A 5,918-nucleotide genomic window follows, 5' to 3' on the forward strand; every position below is an offset into this window, starting at 1 on the left:
TCAAGTCTTGCAGTTGCCTTGCAGGTGGGGTTGTTGAAAATTGTTTCTAATGGCTTGTGATCTGTGATGACGCGAAAGGATGATCCATACAGGTACAGGTGAAAGTGTTCAACTCCCCAGATCACTGCCAAGGCCTCTCTTTCGGTTTGACTGTAACGGCTTTCGCAATCAGTGAGTGAGCGACTTGCATAAGCTATAATGTTCATTCCTCCATCTGCTGTTAATTGTGTGAGAATTGCTCCCAGTCCAACAGGGCTGGCATCAACGATCAGCTCTGTTTCCAACGAGGGGTTGAAGTACTTCATGACTTCTGGAGTTGCCATGCGAGACTTAAGACAAACAAATGCATGTTGTTCTTCTGGGCCCCACACCCATTTGGCATTTTTGTGTGTGAGTTGACGGATTGGAGCGGAAATGGATGCAAAGTCCTTGATGAAGCGTGCAAGATACTGAGCCAAACCAAGAAAACTGCGTGCCTCAGTTGCATTCTTGGGAGCACTGGCATTGATGAGGGATGAAATTTTCTTGTCGTCTGCACTGATGCCGTCTGCAGAGAAGTGATGGCCAAAGAAGTCAATGGACGATTGGTAGAACAGACACTTGTCAGGGTTCGCAGTTAGATTGTTTTCTCTCATTCTCTGAAGAACAGCTCGTAGAGCCTTGTCATGATCTACTTGGTTCTTGCCAAACACTATTATGTCGTCAGATATGTTTCTTGCACCTTCGACTCCCTGTAATACCTCTTCTATAGACTTCTGAAATATTTCAGCTGCTGAGTTGACTCCAAAGGTGAGTCGCTTGTATCGAAATAAACCAATGTGCGTGGCAAAAGTAGTAATGCCTCGAGAATTTTCTTCCAGCTCAAGTTGGTGATAGCCTTGGTTTAAGTCTATCTTGCTGAACACAGTGGATCCATTCAGATCAACGATTAGGTCTTCTACAGTAGGTACTGGGTGTCGTTCCCGTTCTATAGCCTGATTGGCCGCTCTCATATCGACGCATATGCGTATTCCTGTCTTCTTTGGAACTACCACTATCGGGGACACCCAAGGAGTAGGTCCTTCAGCTCGTTCTATTATGTCAACTTCCTCTAGATTCTTGAGCTCGGTCTCGACTTGTTCGCGAACGTGAAATGGTAGTCTACAGAACCTCTGAGCAAGTGGTCTTGCACTACTATTGACATGTAATTTCGCAGCTTTATCTTTCATCTTCCCCAGCCCCTCAAAGCAATCCTTGTATTCCTCCACGATGTCATCCACCTGGGGTGCTGATACACTGTTTACTATGCGCAGCAGTCCAAGATCGGTTGCCGTCTCATAGCCTATCAGGTTTCCATCCTGTCCGTCAACGACACAGAATTGTGCGACCTTGAATTTGTTGGTCACTCCCGACTTGATGTTGGCTTCGAATGTTCCAACGACTGGCAAAGGCTCGGAAGATCTGTAGCCATAGATCTTCTTTAAAGTAGGTGAAATGTGAATATTCTCCATCTGATTGAAAGTATTCGTGTCAATAACATTCACTCCCGCTCCTGAGTCGATTAGACATTTCACTGTCTTTTCTCCAATGATAACTTCAGTTAATGGTTGTGCCTTGTCACGCACGGAGTGGAGAGTGATACGGTAGGTGTATTCTTCATCAGTGGACTCATCACTATCTCCTTCACCCACTGTGTTGACTTTCTTGCCAGTTAATCTACTTCTGCACACCGTAGCGAAATGACCCTTTTTGTGACAGTGCTTGCACGTTTCTTTCAGGGCTGGACAAGGTCGCCCTTTATGAGGGTAGTGTTCGCCACATCTGTAGCATTTCTTGTTTTCGGACGTTCGCTTTTCTGTCGTGACTGGCGATACTTTGGCTAACTTTTCGTGCTCCTCGATACCTTTCGCTTGCTTGTCAGACATTTCTAGACCCCGACCATAGGCAAGTAAGTCTTTGAGATTCATATCTTCTCGTAGAGCTCTTCGCCGTAGTCGTGAAGATGAACAAGAGACGACTATGTGTGATTTGATTTCTTCGTCTTCATTGGCAAACTCACAGGTTTGAGCCAGGCGTCTGAGCCGTGTGCAGTAGGAATCTAGCAATTCGCCAGGATTCTGGGTAGCATTTCTGAACATGTAAATTTCGTACGTCTTGTTTACTTTGGGCTGGAAGTAAGCATTCAAAGCGGTTACGGCTTTGTCGTATTCTTTCTCTTCGCCCTGGTCTGGAAGTGTTTCGAAAATGTCGGCGACTTCCTCACCAGCGGAGTATAGTAGCAGCGCTCTCTTACGTGTCGGATCTTTCACCTCATGAGCAGCGAGATACATTTCAAAACGCTTCAACCATTTTTTCCAACGCGAACCGACTGACGGGTCGTCTTCATGTACGGAGAATGGAGGAAATGGAGGTAAAATATTCGCCATTTCTCTTCGGCAGTTGTGTAATCGTTCGGTGTAATCTTGTGATGCAATTTTCCGGGGAATCTTCCGTGGCGAGTGTATATTATCGTTCAACTGAGTCGAGAAGTCTGGATTTTCACCTCAAAACAGTTTCAAGATGGCGGCCAGCGCACGTGGTGGTGAGAAGAATGTTGTTTTTTCCATTGCTTATCCGATGTAGTTGTTTCGAAATGACTGTAAATTGAGTTGTAGTTGTAGATGAGCTCGTTTGGGATATCCTCGTCGCCAGTTATGGAATCCTCGATTATAATTCTGAACTCTTTTAATGGAAACTTCTACTACTCTAATCCAGCTTCGTGATAACAACCCAGTGCGCATGCCCGTAACGCAATATAAGACACTACAGGGTCTGTGCCAGCTACTGATAATGATCCCAAAGCTCTGTGAGCTCTTGGGCACAAATCAAAGAAATTTGTTGACAAAACGGTTCGCATACATTTGCATAATTTATCGTGCGTGATGTACTCCTTGGCTGCCATTTTTTCTGAACGTGCTTTGTCTCGCGTTTCGCAACAAAAATGCTCCGGGCGATAACCCATGAAGGTTCAGGATTTTTCAAGCGGAGGAATCAAACACGAGAACTGTCATCGCAGGACTGAGTGTGAAACGATAGCGACTGCGTCACCGATTACATCTCTATAAAATCAAATTGGAAAATTAAGTCTTATTGTGGTCACCCAAATCAAAGCTATTCAGCGGTACTTTTTTGGGGGGCTATTTTAATGTTTATTATGTGAAGTTCGAACTTGTATAAGTCTCTAGATGTAAACCTAATGCGTGGACATTAAAATAAAAGCTAAAAAGCAGCAGTTTTCTCAAACGTGGGTAAGTTAAAACGGGTCAATGGCACCTCTGCCGTCCTATTATTCCAAGCGTTCACTAAGTCAGAAACTGTCTCTCTTTTCCCCTCTTCTTAAATAGCGCTCAGGTTAGCTTAAATAGCTCCCCGGTTAGCAGTTCATGTTGGGGGTTATTCATGCCTCGCATGCCTCGCACGTTTTGTTCATGCCTAGCATGTCTGCCTCGCATGCCTCGCTGGCTCGCATATTGTATACACTCCTTACGGCCCGACTACAAAGAACGCGGCTGAGAATTTAAAGAATTTGATAACGCGACCGAAACTTAACTCGTGCCACACGAGTACAAAAAACGAGACCGAGAACAATAACTCGTGTCCCGAAGTCTTATCTCTCGGCCCATCGCGACCCAAAAAATAAAAAAAGGAATTTGATAATGCTACCGAAACCTTAACTCGTGCCGCCTTACGGCCCGAGTAAAAGAATCCCGCCAGCGGTGGTACCTAAAAACGAAATTCACGCAGAGGGAAAAAATAATTCCTGCAGACAAGTGGGTTTCAAAAAAAAATTATGCACCGAAAAATTTTTCACCCCTTCTCCCCTCCCTCTCTCCGGTTTAATCTTTGGTCTGTCCCTAATGAGTTTAGAGGGCAATTGCAGCGTTGCGTATAGCAATGAATTACGTCCGAAAAATAAATGCAATAGAAACTTGGATAAAATAGAGTATCAAAAAATGTCGAATGCTAGATTGAAAAATGTTTCCGATTGTGTGTCAATAAAACGAAAGAGGATTCAGATTTTCATCTTTCCAGCAGACACCTACATCAACTGAAGGCGTCACCGAACACTGCTCGTACCTGATTCAACAATTGGAGAACATATGCTGGAAAGAAACGGAACAATGCCCCGATTTAAAATAACGTTCTTCAAAAGAGATGGCAGAGCACTTCGGTTACGGGTAAATTACAGGAAACAACTGTATTTCAAGGTTACAAAAAAAAAAAAAAAAAAAAACTGGCTGAGAACATGGCATATTTCCATATTTTGTCCACTTCCGAAGGGACATTTCGTTTGATGCATACTTAGTTGGATTGTTTTTGAGCATCTACGTCAAGTAAAAACAGTTTTTTGTCCCGGGGCTTTCTGTTAAAGAGTTGGAGGGTGTAGGCGGTTTTAATTTAGTTTTGTAGTTTCCTTTATAAACTGTACTTATTTTTAGGGATTTTGACCACTGAAAAAAAACATATCTCAGTACGTGAAAAGTTAGGATAATATTACGTGTGTTTGAGACACGTCTGCTGAAACGTCACTCGCTTAATTTTGCGCCACTCCTTGAAAGTGATGAATGATAGGCTACGCGCTCTCCACAGTCCTGGGTAGCAACTTTGTCAAAAGAATTTCGATATGGCTTTAAAACAATACTTTTGCAATTAATGATGAAAAATTGTCCAGTGAAAAGTTACCTGAGTAGATTTCTTTTATCGTTAAGGAAAAAAGTATGGTGAAGAGCATGATCCAACAACTCTCAGGAGTATTAGGGAGCTTAAGCACTAGGACTTTTCAAGATGACGCCGCCGTCAATGAGCAGTTGAGACTGGGACTAGGTCCATTGCGCATGACATACCCCTGACAAACGACGTCCTCTTGCCGGCGATGACGTGAGAGGGCGTAGTGAAATGTGAGTGATTTATGAGATTTTATTGCTTTTGTAGGTTTTTTTACTTTTCTTTTTGGTTCATACGATTTCAATCGATGCTCAATTATATTTTTAACGAGGAAGCTCGGCCCATAAAGAGCAGAAAGAGTGTTGGTGATGCTGTGAGCTACCTACAAGAGAAGTCAGAGCAAGAAATTGCTTTAAGGAAAGAGGAAATAGAACTGAAAAAACAAGAGGAGGGAAGAATTGCCCGTTTATCTGAACAGCAACTTAAAATACACAAGACATGCTGCAGATGATCCAGCAGCAACACCAGGATCAACAAAGACAACAGCAAGAACAGCAGAGACAGCAGGAGAGGCTTCAGCAGCAACAGCTTCAAACCATGCAGTTGATTGTAACTCAACAGCAACAACAATCACGAGCAATGCTTGCCTTGTTTGAAAAAGATTCCTGAACAAACAGGATATTGGATTGTAAGAAAGTATTCTGCTGTACATGGTTCACCGTTTGGAAAAAATACTTCAATAATGCTGTATGGCTGCAATGTTGTGTATTTTTATAGGTTGATGTTATTGAAAATTAAATCAGGTTGTTGTTTTCTCTGCCTGACTTTAAGGCATCTAACTAACTGTGGTCTTTATAGTGCTAGACACTTTTTGTTATCTCAGTTACATCAAGATGTTTTTTTTAAATTGATACACACAGTGAAGTGTTTTTCCTCCTTTGTATTACAAGGAAACAATCTTTGACTTTGAGGTTTCATAACAGCTGTTAGAGTTGAGTTTCCTGTACAGCTTTGAAAATTGTCAAAAAATAATAATATTAATAAATCGTTTTCATTAATGTCACACCAAGGTGACATGTATGGAAAGTAATACATACATGTACAGTGTTAGTCTCCAGCCATGGGTGTCTCGATGTGGCGAGTACTGTGGGTACATTGAGACACCCAAGGTTGGAGACTAACACTGTATTTACAGCTGTTTTTGTTGTGCATGGTCTTAGGTTTTACAGACTCAT

The sequence above is a fragment of the Pavona decussata genome, unplaced genomic scaffold, assembly GCF_977016875.1.
Source record: "Pavona decussata unplaced genomic scaffold, jaPavDecu1.1 SCAFFOLD_25, whole genome shotgun sequence".
NCBI classification, from domain to species: Eukaryota; Metazoa; Cnidaria; class Anthozoa; order Scleractinia; family Agariciidae; genus Pavona; species Pavona decussata.